General features: G+C 49.3%; 1 long non-coding RNA gene across 7 annotated transcripts in view; it reads left to right on the plus strand.

Moving 5' to 3' along the window:
- LOC118170028 overlaps positions 1-20572 on the plus strand; it is an 83127-nt gene extending 62555 nt beyond the window's left edge. For 4 of the 7 annotated variants that reach the window (XR_004752434.1, XR_004752433.1, XR_004752437.1 and 1 more), the window contains 5 exons: positions 333-400; positions 2177-2251; positions 2393-2519; positions 5485-5657; positions 19470-20572. This is a non-coding gene — a long non-coding RNA (uncharacterized LOC118170028). Of the gene's footprint in view, positions 1-332; positions 401-2176; positions 2252-2392; positions 2520-5484; positions 5658-6503; positions 8475-8776; positions 9308-11939; positions 12185-19469 lie in introns of those variants that run through there. The other 3 variants (XR_004752438.1, XR_004752435.1, XR_004752439.1) reach the window with 3 other exon arrangements.
- The last annotated feature ends 2280 nt before the right edge of the window (positions 20573-22852 follow it).

Genomic DNA, 22852 nt, shown 5'->3' on the forward strand with positions numbered 1-22852 from the left:
TCCCGAGCAGCACATCCTGCTGAGCACTGGTTTGAGATCTGCCCAGCCTGAGCTGTTAGCAAGGCTTCGGACCGTTTGTCCCACTCGATGCATCTGGCAGCCTGGCACAGAGGTGCTGCCACAGGGAAGGGGCAGGTGTTCATTTTGAGTAACTCAGCAGCACCGAGCCTGAGACAAACCCAACACATCATCCCTCTCCCTCCCCTGTGGCTGGTTCAGCTGTTAGCTTGTAAAACGTTGATTTACAAATCAATTATTAAATTACAAATCTGTATTAAAACCTCCCGTGGACAAATATCAAATTATCCACAAGCGCACGCTGTTAACTGCAGGAAACGCTCCGAGCCACCGGCCCTCGTGTGACTGATCCTCCTGCTCCACAGTGGCCCTTCTGCTCTTGGTGAGTTTCTACAGCTTCTTGAAATTTGCTGTTGAAAACCACACTGAGAATCACACCTGGCTTGTAGCAAACCGTGGTGACCTTACTTATTGGCTGGGAGAAAAAAAAAAAAAGAGGGGAAATCCAAAGGTTTTGGCTTAAAAAGCATATTAAGGGATCCGAGCAGCTTCATACATTCAGCATCGACCCCTAGCTCCAGCAGAACGTCAGGGATGAGTTGGGAAGACCAAAAACTCTGTTCAAATGTGGCATCAGCTATGGGGGCTTCTCCCCCTGGACATGGCCACACGGGGGTCTGGGACCCTTCTCGGCGAGGGCTGGGCTAAAAGAAGCGGGAATCGGTGGGAATCCCACTTCCCTCAACAGCTAAATACTCCATAAGTGTTCTGCTGGACTGGGACCAGCACGTGAGTTTCCTGAGACGCTGATGGCCTTGCTTCATAAATATTTCATAGAGGCATCGCTATCTTAGACCTGCTTAGGGTATCTTGAAACAAGTGCTGGAAGAAGCTTAAAGAAACCTGAGAAATGGACAAAAGAGCGCGCAGAGCCAAATTCCTGCTTGGCAAACCTCCACCGGTGCTGGAGCGTTTGGCACGTGGTGTTTAATAAAGTGCTCGCATCCACGCTTAGTTTTATGCCATCAGCACTCCCTGCCTCGCTTCCTATGCACTGGATTTCTTCAGGTGCTATTAAAGCTACGCAGAGATGACCACGCTAGCTCTCAAGGCATTTGTTATTAGAAAGGAGAGATGTTGGGTAGTCGGTGCATCACGGAGTGCTTTGGGTAGGGCCAGTCCTTCGCTGTGCAAGGGGCTGGATTGAGGTGGGGAATCTTCTTCCCTTCTCACCTGGAGCTTTTTCTTGTTTTCCTGGAAAACTGATCATTAGGAGCACATGCAATATTCTATGAGATGCTGCTTTGCCCAGAAAGAAAGGAGTATTTCTCCCTTTCTGGAAGTTAACCATGGCAAAGCGGGTGCTGTGACCATGCATGCAGGAGGTGCTGTGCCCCGTCTCCTTCACTTTTCTATTCTTCATTTTTCACTCCAATTTCTACTGCTGAGCGTCCCCAGGACGGCTGGGAAGCCTTACTGGGCCCTGGGAGCCTCTCCAGCCCCGCTCACACAATGGCAAAAAGCCACCAAAAGCTCCTAAAAACTGAGACATTTTACAGGGAAGGAAATTGTTCTGGGCCGTTTCGTCCCACAGAGCTGAACTGCTTTAGGAAGCCCTGCTTTCTTATTAGAAACTCTCAGCCTGGGGGTAGTTTGGCAAGCAAAAAATAATTAACGACGGTGTTAATAGGAGGCTGGTGCCAGGGTTAGGGCCAGGGAATGCTGGCAGGTCTAGCACAGGGATGGGGCGATGAGCAAAAGCAAAAGTGGCAGCAACAGGAAACGTCAGGGGATGTTTTAGATGTTTGTTTTTTTTTTTTCTGAAACCCAGTGGGTTTTCAAAAATCTCAGGTGCTCCAGGGCCTGGCAGCTGGCTCTCCAACAGGTTTGTTAACAGAGAGGCTGGGGGAAGAGAGGGGAAGGTGTTTGCATTAATGGCTTGGCCCTGCTGAGGGCACAGAGCCCTCCAAAGGGATGCTTGGCTAACACGTGCTGGCACAAAGCCTGGGGATGGAGAGGAAAAGCAAGGATGGGAGAGTTTTGCAGGCTGGAGGTGACTTTAGGTCTGCTCGTCTCAAGCCGGTGACTCATCTGTCTGCAACTGATAGGACGTCGTCTGAGGTTTTTCATGATTTTTTTATTTTTTGGGGAACTGCAGACAGCGCTGCGTGCTGCTGCACCGAGAGGCTGATTTCTGTTTTGACTGTTGTCATGCTGGCTCGCAAAGCGTAAGGTATGTGTCACTCGTGGGGGTTAACCGCTCTCATTCAGCGATTTTATTAATAGCTCCGGTGCTTGTGAATGAAAAAACGCGACTTGGTGAAATTGGAAGGAGTGGGAGGGAACATCCCCCCCCCCCCCCGCTCTGCTGTAGGTTTTGAAGGCTTTCCCCAGAAGCAGACACAGGGGAAGGCTGAGCTCCGTCCTGCTCGAATGGAGCCTCACTGCATTACACCAGATCTGGATCTGGCCCCGTTACGCTGCAGGACGTGCTGAGGCTTGTGAGTGAAGCCTGTTACACGTTAACATGCTAAATATCCAGCAGCGGTGTCTGCAGTGAAGTTGTAGTGGCTTCAAGGCGTCGAGCTGTGCCCTTTTTTATTAACTACAACAAAAAAAGTCGGTAGATTACATTAACGTAATTAGAGAGATAAAGAGATAAAGGTAACATAGAAAATTAGACGGCAAATCAGTTTGAGACAGCATCAAATACTTCTCTGGCCACATCTAACTCGAGCTACATCAAATATATCTAACAGCTATGCCATGTCTTTTAAGGGCGTGTGTGCTTCTGGTCTTTTTAACTGTATTTTGTTGCACAAGCTGACCAGCCTGGGCATTTTACACGGAGCAGAGCATCCCTTTCCAGATGATGGGCTCGGAAAGGAGAGGAGCTGAGCAGGACCACCTTTTATCACATAAGTAACCCCAGATTTGCAGCTGGGGGAAAATGTGCTGAAGACAAAAAGGCTGGGCTGGGGAATAGAGTTTCAGCTCTGCGGCACGGCTCCTGGTCACGGTCCAGCTCGCAGAGAGCTTGCCTTTGGCCCAGTGGGCTGTAAATGATGCCTGTAATCTTTGGTCCCCAAGCTCCTCGCCAGGAGATTAATAATCCTGTATGACACAGGATAGGGGAAGCAAATTAATTAATTGAGGAGCCGAGATTGTACGTTAATGAAGCTGGGGGCAGGACTGACAGAGCCACTCGCTTAACAGCAGATACCAGAGGTTGAGGAAAACATGGGAAAATGGGGAAACAGCTGCAACCCACGAGACCCGTGCCGTTGTAGCGGGATGGGTTTGCATTCCCCATTAGAACGGGCGTCCCTGGGGTTGAAGTAACTGGAGAAAGCAGAGCCCTGCTCTGCAAGTCTCAGGCCAGAAGGCCGGGTTATCCCCCTGGCATCTTCATCAGCTCCAGCTGCTTTCCCCCAGGCTGATTCATCCAGTCTCTAAGGAAACCTGGGAAGAGATGACGTTCCCGGCAATCCCAAAGGAATTGCAGTGCGCCTTTGGGGCAGTGCTCATAGGAACAGAACAGCTGGAGATGGGCTACAGGTGTGTTTAGGTTGGGATTTCCCTTCCCTTCATTTACTGACCCGTAACAAAAATTGTCTTGGTGATTCATGCCCCCACATTCACTTGGTTGCCATGAAATGCACTGCAAGCAGTACACATGTCTAACGTAATCAGCCACGTGCATGTGTGTCGAAATAGTTATCAAGGAGCGGGCGGTAAGACTTCAAGAAGTTTTCTTAATTGTGTTTTTATTCATAGTAGAGAACTTGCAGGAACTGCAGGGATAACAACTTGCAAGTTGCTGGAAAAAGCCAGTGTGATTCATAATGATGCTTTGGTGAAGAGAAGCCCTTGCAAGCAGGGTCTCTGAATATAGAGGGTAGTAAAGTGATCAGTTCTCCGTGGGACTTCTAAAATGCATTTCACTGAGGTGCAGTTACCAGGTACAATGAAGAAGCCTGGTTTCTTTGAGAACACAGCTCCTAAAGCTTGCTTTTTAAGAACATCAGAGGCCAGAAATCCTGCCAGAGCAGTGTAGCTCCATTCATCTCAGCAGTGGTTTTGGTTTAAAGATGCTACAGCATCATCAGCTGCGTTTTTCTAGACCAAAGTACGAGTGGCCAGAAATTCCAGAGCTTCACCTGACCATCTGCATGTGGCCTCGTAAATCAGTACGTATATGCTGGATGTGAAGTTCGTGTCATGCGATATTTGGCAGGAAATAATTCCTGTATCTGCATGAGGAGCTGATGTGACCTGAGTGCAAGCACACAGCTCGCTGGCTCCTGTTCATTTGGTAGGATCCCGTAATTCCTTCAGACCAAAGCTGGAGCGAGGCGGGAGCGCTTCTGTGGATGTGGAGTTGGGAAGAAAGCAGCAGTGCCACTAATTCCGGGTTAATCCTGACTCCTGCTTCAATGGGAGCTCTGAATGGTAGCATAGGAAGTGGAACTGGGTCACCATAACCCCCCCCCAAGAAGTTAAAAAATTAGTGTTTTTTTTTGTTTTGCTGGTTTTTTTTTTTTTTTTTTTATGGGACCATATATTTTAAAGTCTGTTCTAATTTCCTTTTTTCTTCTTTCCCCTCCTGCTTGCTTTGTATCTTTAAGAAATATTTACTTTTCTGATTTTATTGCACTTCCTCACACCTTCCCCTCCGGAGATTTAAAAATCTGAGATGTTTACTGCCTCAGATACTCTGATTTTATGGGTCCTCCAAGGGCTCCACGTACAGTCGGCTGATATTCCCCTTTTCCTTTAAGCAAGACAGTTAAAGAAAGAAAACCTCGAAGGATGAAGGCCCCCAAGGGTCATTTCTCAGACCCTTGGCAGAATGAGTAGCAGCGCTGCTAATGCTCCTGATGGGCCCAGGGAAAGATCTATAATCCCTTTTCTGTAGTAAATGTGGGCAAATCTGGATCTGTTCCTCCTAGCAACCAATAATTTGACATAAATTACACGGCAACGGCTTAGCGGGGCTTGGAGGTGTTGTTTTCTTTTTTTTCTTTGCCCCGAAGATGAACTCCATGTGCAGCAGGGCTGCCAGATACGTTTCATTGTAAAGAAATTTGCTTTCTAAACTGGATACCCCCGGGGTCTGGGATCGCGTGGAGGCTGAGCCAAGCCCAACTGCGGGGGTGACGTCAGGGCAATGGGGTGATGTTCCCCTTGTAACCTACGGCCCCGTTAGCAGCTGAGGAGCTCTGTCGCGTCCCCTCTTTGCAGGCTGGCGCAGGAGGAGTCCCAGCTGCTGTCCTTCCTCCTCCCAGCCCTGATAGGGGGGCGCAGGAGCCCTCGGGTGCTGCCTGGGGTCTTGGCAGCTCCTAAGCTGCAAGTTGGCTTCTGCAGTCCTTTACGTGCTCGTAGGGGTGGCTGCAGTGCTGGACAACTTCGGCCTTCCTTTGGGGAGAGTGGGGGGGAAACAAACCTTCTGGTTTTTCACCGCAGCAATCAAGCGCGCTGTTTCACTTGAAGGAGAGCTGGCTGCCTTTGTCTGCAGGGCTCAGACTTTGGGATCCTGAGTCCAAGGTGCCCGTAGGTGCCTCTCCACCAGAACCAAGTGCTTGACACCAGCAAGTGCTGCTTCTCTCAGAACTGGGACTTTTGGTCACAGCGGCAGGGTAAGTGGCAGATTTTCTGCGACCGAAAGGCCTCCCCCTGCACCCTACCCACTGTCACTATTGACTCGCAGCCTAAGCCGACTGAAAAGGGTCGGCGTAGTGCTCAAATCCTCAAAAAAAAAAAAAATGCAGTTCAAAATGGGAAAGAAATGTTCTCGCAGCCAATCCAAGCGTGGCTCAAAGAATGAGTCACGTCTGATGTGTGTCAGAACACACGGCCTGATCCTTGCTGCAGCTCGCCGTGCTCATGCAGGGCAAATCCTAGCTTCATTTCTCACGAAGCCTGTCTGTTGTGTTACCCAGTCGAGTCACTTAGGAGCAGCAGTCACTCTCGTACTTTAGCAGGGGACCAGAACCCTGCTTTCCTTTGTGATTTCAGAGCAGGCTTGTCCTGACAGTCCACGCGGATGACGTAACCCGAAAGCAGCCCATTAATCTCCTCCGAAGCTCTAAATTCCAGTGGGCCATAAATCAAGCTGAAATGAGTTTGCACCGAACAAAAGTAAAGGGGGCTTTATGGAGAACTTCCATTTTTCTGTGAGGGTTTCTTTTATTCTTATGTATTTCTTTAAGCAGCAGCTAGTTATGGCAGAGTGATGAATTTGTGTTTTTGCGTCTTCATCAAATGGTTTGTTTGAGAGATGCAGGAGCTGATGAAAGGAAAAGCAGAGGAGATTTCAGTGGCATACTCTTAGGGGGAAAAAATGCAGAATTTCTTTCTTTATAGCCCATGGACAAGGCTGATAATATGTCAGAACAGCGCAGCACTTGTGACTTTACAGCTGTTATTGGCTGTATCTCCCCGTCTGCCTGTGTTCCCACAAAACCTCCTCCTCGTTCCCCCAGACAGCGACACGGGTCACTGCAGAGGCCGGAGACAGCCAAAAGAAGAGGAAGGGAGTTCCTGAAAAGCCAGGGCTTTGCCAAAACGAGGTGCTCTGACTTGTAGCACAGTGGCCTAGCATCTTTTTGGTACCTTTGCAAAGGAAACAGCAGGCCCTGCAGGGGTGGTCGGTGTTGGGAGGGATGCCCTCCTGGTCCACCTGCGAGGCTTTGGGTGCAATGCTTGCAAACAGGGGCTGTGTGGGAGCAGGATTGGGCGACCTGGCCCAGCACCTCCTGAGGACAACTGGCACAGGTCTCTTGGATTCAGCACATCCTGAATTTTGTAGGCGTTCAACCAAAATCCCCCAAAATTCAGAAGGTGGAGCTGCACTTGAGAATTTCACTTCCTTTTTCACCACTGATGACCCGGGGCAGGGATGGGGGGTAAGGAGCACAGTCAGTAAAGCGAGGCAGGCTCGTTTGGCCTTGGCCTTAGGGGACAGCAGTGTCACCAGCAGAGCGAAAGGCCCAGACATGGGGGTGCCACCAGCCGGGGGGGGGAGAGCCGGAGCCGTGCCCTTTCCCCCAGAGCAGCCACGTGCCCTGCAGCACGCCCGCAGAGGAGGAGGAAGAGGAGGAAGGAAGCCCTTCTGCGTAAGCGGCTGCTCTGGGATGTGCAAAAGTATTTGGTGACCTTTACCCGGCCCAATTTTTCTGTGCAGAAAGCACAGCCAGTGCCTCCTATGTATCTGTGCTTTGTGCAAGCAGTAAGAAGCAGGAGGATCTATTTTCCTTTTCAGTGCGGTGATGTTTGGAAGCCTAGAGGGTAGCAAGGGTAGCGAGATTTAGGGACAAGCATTTACATCAGAGTTCACTTCAAGAATGCGCTCGAAAAATCTGTCCCAGGTCAGCCTCAGGGTGCTGGGCTTGTCAGTGGTGGTTTGGGTAGGAAGGCCAGGCGCTGCCCACCCACGGAGAAGTTGGAGCAGAGCTCGCTGGCCTGGGAGACGGAGGTATCTTTTGTAGTAAGTAAATGCAGCAAGAAATAGGAAGAATGGAAATCAGTTTCCCAATTAAATTTAATCCAGGCTTAGCATGGCATCGGTTTAGTGGCCAGTGGACCAGATCTACCTTACCAGATGTTGGCACAGGGACTAGGATGGTGATCTCTTCCGATAAAGCCACGCTAGTGTGTTTCGATTCCCTTCCAAAACTGATTTTTAGACAGCCTGAGAACCGTGATAGGTTTGCTAGTACGTTTGTTTTTTTTTTTAAGCTGACTAAGGGCATGTTTGAAGGCACGCCTTCCTTAACAAAATATTTAGGGAAAGGATCTGCTTCTAAAATCAGCAGAGGAGTTATCTCAGGAAGCCTAGCTCTCCAAAACACGAATCGCAGCTCCTTTCCTAGCCTTCAGACAATCACCTTTTGGCATTCCCCAGCCTCTATTTGCACTGTTCCTTTTTCCCTTACTGAAATAATGCTTTCCAACAGCAGGCACCTGGGACAGGCAAACACTGAAACCACTACATCTGTTTGTCCCTGGAGTCCTTATCAGGGCTAGGAAATTTTTTACTAAGGGGTTTTCCCATCCAGTTTCTGTTTTCCTCCTCCTGTACCCAGTCCTGCTGTATTCCCTACAAACTGCCCGTTCTGTAGGGGCAGCAAGCCCGCTTGTGGTCTCCCTCCAGCCCTACCTCCCTCCTTGGGCAGGGTCAGCTACAGCAGGTTGCCAGTGACCAAATTCAATCAGGTTTGGGGTATCTCAGTTGTTTTTCGATGTGGGGAGGTGTTCCATTAAACTGTAGCGGAAAGAGGCTGCAAAAGAAGCCTTCACAAAGCACCAGAGGGCACAGCTGCTGCCCGTTGGGCCCACATAGGTACGTTTAGTAGGGGCATTTCCCACCCTCAGGCTCCTCATTTTGTCAGGAAGATGTTTTCCTATAACACAGAGAGAAGTGAAAGAACCACTATCAACTGCTGCCATTTCCTACCACCCAGAAGCGCGGAGCAGCAAAGCACCGGAGCAGGGAGCAGCCCTGGAGGAAGCTGAGCGCCGTGTCTGAGCTCCCTGCGAGGGTCAGGGTGGAGGAAGAAGACGTGCTTTGGTCTCGTAGGGTGCTCCTGGCAGGTGGCAGGCTGGGTGCTGAGCTGTTTCTGCACAAGAACCTGCTGATGAAAGCCAGGCACAGGCTCTGTAGGGAGCAAGCTGTTGGGAATGGAGGCTTTGGTTGCTTTCCCTCTGCGTTTCCCCTTTTTTTCTCTCTTTTTGCCTCTCCGTATTCTTGGAGAAGCTCTAGAGAAATTCAGCCATGGGGACCGAGCTCCCACGTGAGACTTGGCCTGGGGGTGCTGTGAAGGGGACCCAGGACCTTTGGCATCTCCTAACCCAAAAGTGGGGTCCCTGCCTGTCTTGCTGCAATGAGAAAAATCTGAGGAAGTCTGGCACAGTGGAAAATTACCCAGGGCAAACCAAAATGTCCGAAGGAACAGCGATCTCTTCTGATGTCCAGCCAGGAAACCTCAAGGTTTGCAGGAAGCAGCGCTGGTGATTCAGGGGGTGGTATCCTTCCCTTTGAGTCAGTCCTGAGCTCATGCCTGGCTACAGCCACATCTGAAATATGGCTCCTCTGACAGCACGGTGCCCACAAACACTGCTGGAGGGCTGGCTCCTCACAGGATTTTTCTTGGAAACCTCCCATCCAGGAAGCATTGAGCCTCGACCAGCTGAGCCGGTGAGAGCTGGCAGAGCCACAGCTACGGCTTTGTAGCTTTGCTTGAGCAAGCGGAGGCATTCGGAGCTCCTAGATCAGATCCCTGATTAGCAAAATCAGGATAGCTCTGGCTCAGCAGCAGCTGCCAGTAATTGCTCTAGCACCACTAATAGTACAGCTCTGCCAATGAAATGGGAGGGCAGGAGAAGAGCAAGAAGAGCATTGCCTGTGGATCAGCCTGGGGTGCAGGGAGAAGCAGATCTTTCAGCCGAAGGGCTTTGATGCTTGGGAAGAACAACGAATGGCTAAGGACGAGATCCTTCTTGCAGTGAGACTTCGATGGTTCCCCACAGCTCATTAAAAAGGCAGCTGATGTGGGAATGTGAGAGTGATAAGGCCTGAGGAGATGCTTAATGATAAGACTCCGTCGCTTGATACCGGAATGGTAAAATGGCAAACAGCTGAGAAGTTATTTTCCATAAAAGCTAAAACACTGAAAAAAAAAAATGTCTTTCTACTGACTAATGCTTTATGAAGCCATGTGTGGATGCAGACATAGTCCAATGGGTGCCAGCAGCGTGGAAGATAACTTTGTGATTAAGCCTTTTCCTGGATTAGGTTGAGCTCGCAGGGCCCACAATAAATCCTGCAGCAGTAAGAGCACTTAACCCTGTCGTATTCCACATCAGTCTGAAATTTATAGGGCTCCTAAAATACGGGGGCTGATGTGATTGTCGGGTGACGTAGGCGAGGCTCAAACAATGCCGTTGGAGTCACTATGGTCATCACTGGGCAAAATTGACAAGACTTTGGTCAGATGCTCACCTCCGGGTGGATTTGCGTAGATGTGAGCAGGAGGAAGGAGAGAGGGAGGCAGAAGGGGAGTTTCCACCATTGCTAGATCCTTTTCCTTGTCCTGTCTTGCTGCTGGGAACTTGTTTCTGGCAGCATCCCTCTCCAGAGGAGCTGCAATAAATGTCAAGCGCCGTGCTCTGGGACCAGGGGAGCTGCCTGAACAGGGGGGCAGCTCTCCTCTGCCCCACCAAGCCCTTGTTCACACCTGAGCAGTCTGCAGAATAAGGTGTTGGCTGGCCTTGGGTCACTCTGCTGATACCCTACAGAGCAAGCATCTTCTGCAGAGCCCCGGGCTGAATACGGAGGGGATAACCCAGCCCTGAAGTGCAGCAAAGCAGCTCCACAGCTTCATTCAGTCACCTCCTTTCCAAACCAGCAGTGACACGAGTGGTGGTGGTAAGAGCAGGCTCAGCTCTACAGACGTGGGAGCACGCTGAAATGGGTGATGGTTTGCTCCTTCCCTGCCGACAGCTCTTAACAGAAACCACTCCTCTGGTCCCCAGATCCACCCATGAACACTATGAGCTCAGAAACAAGGCCCGAAGCCAAACCATTCTTGGTATTGGTTTTGCAAAAGCAAACAAAAAACAAGTAATGAGGTCTGTCCAGCTGTTTTTAACCCATTTCTAATTATAGTGTGTTTTCTTAATGTGATGGATTTCTCCCGTCGCCCTGGTGGGATCGCTCCGACGGCCGTCAGGCTCTGGCTGAGCCCGGGAGCAGGAACCTGTTTCCCAACACCGTACAAAGCACTGCTTGTCTGCCAGGGAGGTTTTTTGGCTACGTGCCGTGCAGGAGCCGTGGGCTCAGGTGCTCATGCTCGCTCCTTTTGGGTTTGTGTAACGGGGTCAGTGGCCTCTTTGCACTTGCTCTGCCTCGCCAGCGGGTCGTGGCTGGGATTGGGATGCTCTCAGGCCTCCTGGGGTTTGTTATCTGCCACAGAGGGACCTCGGGAAGTGCCACCAGGACCTCAGGGCCTAGAGCTGGGCACTGCCACAGCCTTTCAGCTCCTGTACTCCACGGGCTGTGGGCACCCCACGCACCCTGTGGATATCCTACGTCAGCCTGGAACGAAGAGCCCCATCTGCCGAGGCTCCTTCAGCTATTTCTGTTTACCTAAATCAAAGGGGATTGTTGCCTGGCCAACTGGCAGAGTATGTCTGCAGGACACAGAGAGGTGAAAAATAGCTGAAAGAAATACCAAAATATAGAATAGAATATACAAAAATACCAGAAAGAAAATAAAACCATCCATGGATTGCCTGAATGCTTTCTGCTGTTTTAGCCAAATTGCCTTCGGTCAAAATTTTTAATTTTCCTAAGGTTGAATGAAATTGAACAGCAAGCTTCAGCCCAGGCATCCTTTGGAGTTTGTCCTTTATGCCGCACAAAGGATATCCCGAGAACAACTTCTGACCGTGTCTGTGTTCACAATAATGACCTCTGCAGCTGGCAGCCGTTGGATTTTTTGCTCGCCCTTGCAGTAAAATCAAGCTTCTGTGTAGATTCTTGCTTGGGAGGGCACAGACAACCTGAGCCCTGTAGCTTGTTTTAGCAGAGCAGCTAATCCCGCCATAAAGAATTTGCAGAAATGTGTGGAGTGTATTTGGGTTCTGCGGAGGATTTTTGTGTTTGGGTTTGGGGTTTTTCTTTTTTTTTCTGAAATCATCCAACATCCTTTTTCCCTTGGTAATTATGCTATAAGCGTGTAAGTGGGTAAGCAGTGCCAATGCAAACCCTACTAAAATATCATTTTTCATGTCCATCCTGCCGGCAGGGCTTAAACTTAATGACTCATGTGAATCTCTGTTCCTCTCTCCCAGGGGGAGCTAATAAATCCTAACAGAGTAGCTGATGCCTAATGGAGTGTTTTCCTAAATAACTTTAGGAAAGATGGAGGAAACGAGCTCTGCAAGGACACTCGTTGGAGGACACGAATGCCAGAAGGTTGAAGGAAGCTCTGAAGCATCGAGGAACTTGTGGCTCATGGCAGGCTGTATGCCTTGCCCTCGCTTACCAGGATTTGGGAGCACTGGGTTGTAGAAGTGATAATCCTGGAGAAAGTGGGGCAGCACTTCATGTTCGTGATCCTATGTGGCTGTCAGAAGGCGCTGCTGTCAGACCTACCTGCGTGACATGTCCACATCCCCGAAATTCTCTGTGATCCCCAAACCTGTGCTGTGCAGTGCTCAGCTCTGTCCAGAGACGCTGCAGCAAGCAGCACTCACGGCAGGCACCGGGGAGAAGGGGTTGATGTTATTCAAGAATTGGTTGTTATGGTTATTTTAGGTAGTTTTTCCTTGAGATCCTTATTATCTGGAGCTCAGCAACACCTGTGAGGGTTTCAAGTTGTTACTGCCCCCAAGTGCAGGAATTAACTCATCCCAAAGTGGGCTGCAGCTAAGGGGGTGTACTGGTACCCCTGCGCTCGGTGGCTGTGTTTGTCTTGCTCTCACTGTGCCTTTCTCACTGAAGGGAAAGGCCAGGCCCCTTCTTGGCACTGCAGTAACCTCTCCATCCCGTTACCTGGCTCCGTGCAACTGCATGGAGTCCCACTGCTGTGTTGGTGTTGGAAGGACGGATGCTCTGCTTCCATCATTACCGTTGTTGCTTGCTTACAATGGCAATACAGAAAGTCTCCCTGTCTACGTCTTTAGTATTTGCCCCAGAAACTCATTTTTTCTATGTGGTTATTTCAGGGAAAACCTCTGAAGCCTTCTTGTCTGGCCCTGTCTGCGGTGTGCTCTTTTCTTTATGCTCTTTTCCAGCCTGGCTGATCCTGTGATTCGATGATCTTTACCAACCACAGGCTTTCCCTGTGCTGCCGTTCATCTGCTGTCCCCGCACATAATGGAAGTCCCAGCAGGAGCCCGGTTGCTTTGACCTGCTCTCAACTCTCACTTAACCCTATCACCAGAGCAGAGACCCTGGAAGCAGTTTGCCATGTCAGACCTCTATGGATCAGTGCCTTTTCCCCTTTTTTCTGCAGTATGAGCTGAAGTCTGTTTCTTAAAGACATGCCAGCCCTCCACTAGTACACCAAAATGCCTGAGGTCTCACTCCCTTCCAGGAACACAGGATGGGTTTTGAGGGTTTTGTCTTTGCTGCTCGCAGCCTTGTTTTGTTAGGTCTGCCTCCTGGTTGCGGTGACTGGGATGGATGTCCTGTGGGTTTTAACTGGACTAAACACCTCTGCTGTGCACAGGGATTTGTTGTGCAAGACGATGCCTTCGGTGTCAGCACATCACAAGGACGAGCAGATGACCCCAGCCAGCCCCAGAAGCACAAAAAACGTCGAGGTAACTAACACGTCTGCCATCAGCAGGCACCGCAGCACGCTGCCATGGCTTGTTGCTCGCAGAGCTGAGGCAGCTGCACCAATGGAGCTACATCATCCCTCGTGATGCTGTGCAAGGCTGGTCCTGAGAGGGCTCTGCTCAAATGCAGAAGTTATGGGACAAAGGTCCTCAGGAAAACCTTGTGTCTAGGTCAGTCCCAGGTACAGGACAGCTGCAGGGCAGAGCTGGGGGATGCAGAAGCATCCCGAAGCCCAGAGAAGGTAGGAACCCCAGGGCAGCGCTGCTCTCCTGCTCTCTTCGCTTGTTTTCCTTCCTTCCCCAAAGTGTCCCCAAAGAGAAGTTAAGTAAGTTGTTCTTTCTTTAATGTGAGACATCTGGTCTCTGGGATCTACAGCAAAAAGCAAAGCATGAAAAAATCTGGGTGGAAAAACATCCCAGCTTTTATCATCATGTCCCACAGAAACACCTCCCACAGAGCTGCATGAGAAAAGTGAGAGTAGGGCTGATGACCAGCCCAGAGGCCAGCAGTTCATGGCCTCCACCACCTTCTTTCTGCTTTATGTTATGCCTTGCACCTCCCCAAAATGCCTGGTGCTTGGCTGAGTTGGGACACCAGTTTGCATCTGCTGCAGAGGGTCCTGCAGCGATACCTGAGATAACTTCAGGGGCTTTCTGCAGCTGATCAAAAATGCTCTGGCCAATTAGCTTTTTGGGCAGGGCCTCCGCCTTTTTAGAAAGCCAGCGTTGCTTTTTCAATGAAAAGATTGTGAACTATGGAAAGCTATGCAAAGAAAACTTTAAGATGAGCTCCCAAGAATCCAGAAATCTTTCCGGTTTGCACTGGTGTTCTTTTAGCCGAAGGAGTCCAGTTAACAGATTTCTGCTCCCAGGTTTAAATTGTCAGCAGACGTGCAGTTGAAACCACAGGCTTAATTAAGGCACGTCACGAGATGATTTCACTTTCTGCTGCCTACCTCAAGTATTCGTTGTGTAGCTGAGATGCACAGGAACGGATTCATCACTGCCAGAACAAAGGACAGAATATGACTCTCGGTCATTTGTTGACTCTCTGCATCCTGAGCTGGCCGGGCGTTCAGCCCAACTCTCAGCATAAACGAGAGCAGCCTGAGGTTTGGGTGAAATTTGTACCAAAGATGGCCAGGGATTGAATCCAAGACTCAAACCGGACTCGAACCAGACTCACACCCTCAGCCAGGTTTGAGGCCACTGAGTGTCACGACACATTTTTTCCTATCCTAACGGGGAAACACACCCAGCCCTCTTGGGTGAGAATTATTGTCACTTAAGGCAATTTTGGATTCAGAGTCCAGGATGCTGAAGTTGTCCTGGCAATGTTGTTGCATGTCTCAGTGTTTAAAGGGGTGTGAGCTGGTCCACTGACCTCGGTTGGGAATGGTGCACAGTTGAAAATGTCAGCTGGGCTCCTTCTGGAAAATCTGAGCCTTAAATCAGATGGGAAATTAAATATAGCAGAGTCTGAATAAAGGTCTGAACTTCATGTTCCAGTCCGGACAAATTAAAATGAGGCTGAAAACAGATCTGCAGGGCTTGGATCAATTACTGACGAGAAAGGGATAACCCAGGAAAGCCTCTTTTACAGATTTCAGAGGTAGGAGGATGAACATTCAGCACAAGACTTGAGCAAAATGAGGAAAATTTTGGGTGCAGACATCCTCTGCTGGGCTCCATGGACCAAAATGAGCCTCTTAGGACCAAGGAACTTAAGGATCATCGGGGAGCAACCTGGCAATCTGAGCAGTCAGAACATCAACAGGTGGAACACGACTGCCTGTCAGGGTGTGAGGCAAGTTGTTACTGCAACCAGAAGCCCCGGGAAGGGTTGTTTTTGTAATAAATTATTATAAATTGTAGCGTACCCTGCAAAAGGCAGCAGTCATGACCCAGGCCTCCAGCAGTTCCGGTAACTTGGAGGCTGAGGTAGGCTGTTGGAGAAAGAATAACGCCACTGAGTTTTTGGGTGGAGACACGTGGCTTTGCAACATGTGCTTATTAATACTTTCCACTTGCGCAGCAGTTCCCGGTCTTCTTTGAAGATTGCTGGCTGCCTGCTAGACCCTGTAGGGTGACCTTCAAGACACCATCCTTCACTAGCAGATCTGTTGAAAAATGAGCAACGCTGAGGACAGGGAGAGGCTCCTTCCTCTGAAATGTTTGGGAGCCACTCAGCGAGAGCTGGCAGACGGAGGATGTGCTTGGCTCTGGTTGCTGACATGGTATTGGGAAGGGTGATGAGGAACAATTTAGAAATCTTGGTGGCTGAGGATTCACCCATCTCTGAGCTCTGATTTTGAGAACTTCCCTAATAATTAGGATATCTGTCAGTATGTTCGCATTGGTGGCCAGAAGTAACTTGGGGCCGTTCTCCCCGTGGCTGTTTGGTGGATCTCCGTCGGCTACGATGCAGTTCTTGGTATTGAATATCAGAAATCTGGAGGGATGCCACACTCTCCATCGCCTCCAGGAGAAGGCAGGGGTGGGCACAAGAGCTCCCCTGGGTGCTTTGGCCAGGACCATGAGCTGAAAGCTGGTGCCACTTTGGAAAAAATGGAAAGGGGACTGTGATTCATGGTAGCTCTGAGTCCCGAGGGACTTTCCATGAAGTCAGTCCCCAAAGCTGGAGGCAGGGCACACCCTGCTCGAGGAGGTCAGGGGGTACAGATTGGGCAGGGTAACCGTTTCCTTCCCTCTCCACAACATTTCACTGGCCGTGTAATCTTTCTGCCCTCTTAGAAACCCCCGGAGAAGCTGCCTGTATGTGGGGAGAGTTCCTCTCGCAAGCAAACGACGCTGCCCTGGAGGATAACAGCCAAGATTGGAGGAAACAATGGCTGTTTTCCCATGTGGTGGTGGTGGAAAATCAGTATTTTTTTCTTCCCTGCTTCCAGCACAGATACGAGTCTGGCGCAGAGCCAAGCTTTGCTTTCTCCCACTTTTTAACCATCCCCTTCCCATGAATTAGGAGCTGTTTAAGCCATACAGAGGAACATCTCAGGCATCAGTGGCTCGTCCTGCAGCTCCTGCTCTGATCACAAATGTTATTTACAGTTGTTCCTGGATTGCTGTAATGGAAAGGTTTGGGCATGACCAATGCAGCGCTCTTCATAGAAGAACATGCGATGTTTCCACAAAGTAGTTGGTGTCCTTCTATTTAAATGGGAAAGGCAGAAAGAAGGGGGACCAGGAGCATGGCAACCACAAGGAAATGCCCAAAGCAAAATGTTTCTGGTAAGTGTGACTCACAAGAGTCAAAACACTTCGTCTCAGCCACTGGCCAGCTGAACAAGAAGAGGAAAAGAAGACAAACAGGACAGGACAACAGAACAGCATCTCTGCAGAGTTTCCAGTCCTCTTGCCCAGTCTCTGAACACTAGTTTCCAAATGTCTTTTCCCTCCTTTGCAGCTCATTGGCAAGGACAGTGGGTGCTTCAAAAGGATCCTTTTGCATTATATTTTCCAGGAAGGTATATTTTACAGGATTCTTCAGGATTAAAGTGAAATCCAAATAAAACTGAGAATAATAACAGCTTAGCTTGAGTACAACTCTGGTGAGGATACTTGGGTTGCCTGAGTTTTAAGAAGCATCTGCCCTTAATTTTCTCTGCTAAACTACACACACACACGTGTATATATATACATATGCATATATTTATACACACCTGAAACCTTTAAGAACCAGGGGCTGCAAGCCAGGATTAGACCAACAGTTTGTGTAGCTGGTTTCTTATTGACAAGAGTGGTCATTACTCAGTGTTTCAGGGGAAAAAATAGAAAATCCTTTAGAACCCGTTCTCAGGCCATTCTGCTGCAGAAAAATATTTCAGCCCACGGTAGTGAAAGGTCAGCTTCAACCTGAAATGTATGTCATAACTTTTCCAAGTGCTCTTGTTGATTTAGGTAACTCTGGATACAGTTGTCCTCCGTAATTTCTTTACGTCCCTGCCAAGCTGTCAGGCTCGGGTTCTTCAGTGGCAGGTACTGGCCGTGCCCGGCATGGAAAAAATAAGGCGAGGGCTTTTTTCTGCAGACCAAAGGTGATGAGCTGCTGGAAATGCAAGCCATGAGTATCTTTCCTGTTTGCAGGCAAGTTGTGAGCAGTTGACATGAATCCTCAGTGGGATGTTCTCAGTGTGGAGATGTGTGCATAGGAAGGTGAGGCTCACACTTGGACCTCAGGATGCTATGTGGAAAACTTTCTTTGAGGCCAGAGGAAACAGGCAAGTGCTATGGTGGACCAAGATGTTATCCTTTCCCTTCCCACTAACAGAGAACAGTGTTTTCTCTAAAAACAGTGCAGCCAAGTATTTTTTTGTCCATCATCAGAAAAGAGCAGCCTATCAGCAGGCACTGTGTCAGATGTACTACCGCAGAAGCAATTAATTAATTCATACAGCATGAGACTTTCTAAATTCTCTGATAATAAGCTCTGAAACCTGCTAATCTGTCTACATGGCAGGGGATAAGTCAGGTCTTCTGCGGCCTCCGCGCCACAAAAAGGGGACATAAATGGCAATACAGCTCTGAGGAGCACAGTTTTCTCCATGAAATATGTCCTGTTCCCTCCTTGAATGTAAGCAAAATTTCATCAGTCTGAGAAAAAAGGGGATGCTGATATGAAATTGTTGGCATGGGACCGAGGAAGTGCAGCATCACCTGGGTCTGTGTGACTTCTGTAGGTGTGCTTGGCCAGATCCTGTCACCTCTGTGCCTCGGGCCATCATCTAGGTTAGAGTTGTCCGAGTTACCCATTGATATTTTATTCTCTTCAGGGACTTTTTGCTTCTTTCTGGTTGCTTTTCTTTTTTCCTTTTGGGTCTAAATGTGATGTTGTCATGCTCAACATTTGCAGCAACCTTTACTCATGACCGTCTAGCCGTCTGGTATAATGCTAATAAAACTTGTAAATAATAGCAATTTTTGCTAGAAACACTTACAATGGTCAGTACAATCAAAACAAAATAAAATTTTGCTTTGTAGCTAGTAGAGCCTACAGAAATGGTATCTCAAATTTAATTTCCTTTGGAAGGGATATTTTCAAGCATCCCATGGAGCCCAACATGTTCCAAGTACTTCAATATCTTTGAGGAACTGGGAAGATGAAAACACCCCATGCTTGTCGCTCATCACCTCGCAGCACTAGGAAAAAAATTAAATCACAGCAAAAGCGAAATACGCGAAAGTCATCCTTAATGCCACGGCCCCGAAGATGTTGAAACCTTTGCTGCTGCCTGCAACGTTGTGGTTTTGATCCGCCAGGAAACACTTGTTTACAGCCTCAGCGGTTTGTATCTCCCTTTCGCAAGAGCAGTGCATCACATTGTCTCCCTCTTGCCTCGGCTATCTCCTTTGTTGGTCTCAGCTCACGTTGCTCAAGCTCCAGCCCCGTTTGCTTCAGCAATGAAAGTTGCCTAGATGAAGCAATACCAGGAGCAAGACAGTCAAATTGCAGCTCATTTCTAAACAAGAAACCAGAGGGGAAAAAAATAAACCAAAAAAAAAACACAACAAAACGTCAAGGAAAAGAGAAGTGGGGATGGTCCAGAGCAACTCTGTGGCACTGTGAAGGAAGCAAGCAGAAATTATCACCTTCTCCACAGAGAAAATGAAAGCTATAAAGAAGGAATTCTTCCTGCAGTCAAAGATTACAGGAGATTACGGCGTTATCTGCAGGAGATAACTAGTCTCATCGGGAGATTTGCAGGAATTAATTGCATCTAAGCGAGTTACTGCTGATGGGAGGTGCAGGGAGCATCGCTTGTTTTGGGAGACCTTCCCACCAGGGGCCTCGAGCACGTTTGGTGCACATTGTGCTGCCAACAGGGCAGGGATCACCAGGCTGGGCTCAGGCTGGGCCAAGCCTCCACTGCCAGTGCTTGTATCTCGATTTTAAGGGAGCCTTAAAATGGAGAGTGGAGTCTTAGAGAGGGACAATGAAGGATAATATTGTTTTTTTTTTTCAGTGCCAAGCAGGGGGAGAGGGCATACATTTCAATGTGCATTTGCAGATGGTTTCTGTGGTTAGCGTCAACATGTGTTTCATTTTTGTTGTTTTTTTTTTTTTTTTTCTTTCTTTCCTCAAGGGGTTGCTTATGCAGTGAACGGGACAGTGTGTCTGATAAGGTGAGATGTAAATTGAGAAGGGAACAGCTCTGGCTTTGGCCACAAATACATGGACGTATCTTTTCAGTGAACGGCGACATCCTGACTTCACCCTAGCTCTTGGTACAAAACACCGCTGTGCCGCCCTAAAAGAAAAGCCTCCCAGACACCAAACCTCCCAGTTGCATCTGAATTATGAAGTGTTAGAACTCTTTCCCAAAGCAAGCCTTCAAAGCCTGTAGCTGATCAGATAAACATTTCACAAGCATTTCTGCTGCGGCTGCAAAATCTTTTCTCTCCAGAGGGCCTCAACCCAAGGGAACGAGTAAGGCCAGCAGATGATGCTGGTGCTGAGATGTCTGCCGCGCTTCCTGACCGTGGCAGACAAAACACACACAAGGATTGTCCCCTTTCTTCTCTGGAAATTAATGCTGATCTGACACGTTTCCCCTTTCCTTCCCCTAAATGTGGCATGGCCTCTTGAAGTGCAGCTGACGATTTGGGAAGGCTCTAGGAGCAGGGTCTTTAAAGTTCTGCAGCCTCCATCATCCACCGGTGAGTGTGGCTGTCCACTCAGGGGAATCAAAGCTTCCTTTGAAAGGCAATTTTTGCTAAAAAAGTAGTAATAATAAAAAAGGTCTGTTATGTTTAGGAAAAAAATGGAAGTAAGTACAAATATTATCCTCTTGCAAAACCATTACCACATCAAGTGTTGGTCCAAGAAAAAGAGCCACTGACTGGTGTAAAAAGGTGTTCACACTACGGATCTGGCACATTTTGTCCAGCAGTTTCTTCGGAAGCTGGCACCTCACCGGGACTCGGAAGAGGGCATCCCAGTGCCGGCGTGTACCTCCTGCCTACCAACACACGACAAAGGGTGAATGCAGCTCTGTGGTTCGAGGGCATGGATTCATTTACTCCCTGCAGAAAACCATTCAGACGAGCTGGGTTCAGCTCCCACAGGAAAAGAGCCACCGCAAATATCGGTGTTGTTTATCAGCAAGGGTCTCGAGGGGCCTGGCCTTGTCCCTGCCGCGTCTGCGGGGCTGCCTGGGAAACATCACAAGCCGTGATCATCACAAGATTAATCTTCTTGTAAACACAGGAGCCAGCTTTGCGAATCCCAGGGCCTGTTTTCTGCCTCAGAACCGGGCATTGAGACACTGGAAGGGGAATTGGGGGATTATATAGGGGGGGCACCTGAGGTTCAGAGGTTTGAGTCCTGTTCCCTACCTGTGCAGCTGCTTTGGCAGATCGCGTTGAAGCTGAGGAGTGAGAGGAAAGAACTGGAGAGACGAGAGCCTGCAGCAGAGTGCTGAGACCCTGCACGTCAATAGGAGATGAAGCCTGTGAGCTGCTCACATTTGGTGCATGAGGGAAGAGAAAGCCATATGCCAAGTAACAAGCATGGAGGAAATGATGCTGAATATTTTGCTTTCTTGAGCAACTGCTGACCTGCGTGGTCGTTCTTCAGGGGAGCCCTCCTGGGCACAGCACCACAGGGTAGGAAGAGTAAAGGAGCTGTTAAATGGATACAACTCCCTCAGCCTTACTGGCTGCCTCAGCCTTACTGGCTGCCTCAACCTTCCTGGCTGCATCCAAAGCATTAGCAGAAGGTAGCAGAAAGCCTCGATGGAAAGGTGGATCCACGAGCGGCCATGGGTGGCAAGGCACCATCTCCTCCCAGAGCTGCAACGGCACAATGTACGGCGGTGGAGGTAAAGGGTGCTCGCGTTTGGGTCTCATTTAGGTTCTGGCTGGGCAAACGATGAGTCTCGTGAGAGATATCTGCAGAAGCATGTGATGTAGCCTGTAGCCAAGTTGTTGGGGCCTTCAGCCACTAATTTTTTTGGCCAGGGTTTCACCCGCTGGACTCACTGCAGCGAAGGCAGCACGTACGCTCACTTGGCCCGTGGGTTCTCATGGCAAACACTATTAGTAACAACTTATTAAGGAGTACTTACAACAAGTTCAAGTCACGACTGCGTATTTGAAGCTGTGTTTTCTGTCTGCTTTGATTAAGTTATTTCTGATAAGTACGTCAGGATATCTGAGATACACATTTACTTTCAATAGCAGTAAGAGAAAAAGGGGACGATGCAAACTCCTCCAAACAATGGGAAAGGAGTTTCTACGATATTTGGTTTCACGTTCAGCAGGCAGTACAATGCAAAGCAGCCAGATAGGCTTGGGAGCACAAACACTTGTGAATAACATTGCTTGGCTCTCCATCTCAGACGAGAGTGCCTGTTGGAAGGGTGCGATTGCAGTTTGTGAAACAGGAAACGTACTCGGCGCTGCCACCCTCTGTGGTTCGGAGTGGGGAGGTAGGAAGGGCGAGATGGGGGCACAGAGGCACGCTGCAAAGTGAGGGGCTCTGAACTCTGAGAATAAGAAGGAGCACACTTGTCATTGTCGTGCTGTTCTCGGTGGGCTTAGGGCCCTGTGCCTTCAGCAGCTGATCAGCCACTGGCCTCGCTGCCACTGACCTGACCCAATTCACAATTCAAAGCCACTTGCTTTGAAATTGCCTAATCAGCAGAGGCTTGTGGGTGCCTCTGGGCTTGGCTTTGTCATGTTTTAAAGGTTAGGTGGTCTGATGGTGCTTTCCAGCCCTCCTGCCATGGGCAAACCTGAGCCTCGCACATCTCTGGCTCAAGCAAGCCTTCAGGTGCACTGCCCAGCACTGCGGAGCCCCTGAGGTTAGCAGGTACTCACTGCCCAAACAGAAAAGTGGCAATTAAGTCAATTAAACCATAATGAAATTAAGGCATTTTGCGTTCGAAATGGGCCTGGCTAAAGCTATACCACCTGGCTGCTTCCCTCACCCCTCTGTCCATGGAGATGCAGGGATACAAATTGACTTGAAATGTATTTCAGGCTGAGTTTCTGAGTCTCTGTCACTTCTCTGTTCCCAGCAGCTCTAGTGGACTTTGTTTAAGCCACCTGAATTGTTTCTGCTGCTGGAACCAAATTATCGGGTCTGCTCCTAAAAGTGAAGCCGTGTTCCCAAATCCAGGGGACTGACGCGTGAGATGCTGGGAAAAGAAAACGTGTGAAAAAAAGAAATCAGAGCTTTTTCTTGGGCTTTGATTCGTTTGCTGTACCCACCGAGAGAGGCCGTAAGGCCTCGACCTAACCCTGACTTCCCCATCAGCAGCCTTGGTATTGGGAAAGCGAGGCCAGGCAGAGCCAAGCAGAGCCGCACCAGGGCGATACCCACAGCCAGGGAAATTGGCACATTGCATCGCTTTCTTCCGTCGTGCCCAGCCTGAGCAACCGGGGTAATGGCTCGCTGCAATGTGGGAAAGAGGAAACAGATGTGCTCTGCTCCGCCACAAGGCCGAGGCTGGGGTAAGGCTGC

Source organism: Oxyura jamaicensis, chromosome 7, assembly GCF_011077185.1.
Source record: "Oxyura jamaicensis isolate SHBP4307 breed ruddy duck chromosome 7, BPBGC_Ojam_1.0, whole genome shotgun sequence".
NCBI lineage: Eukaryota > Metazoa > Chordata > Aves > Anseriformes > Anatidae > Oxyura > Oxyura jamaicensis.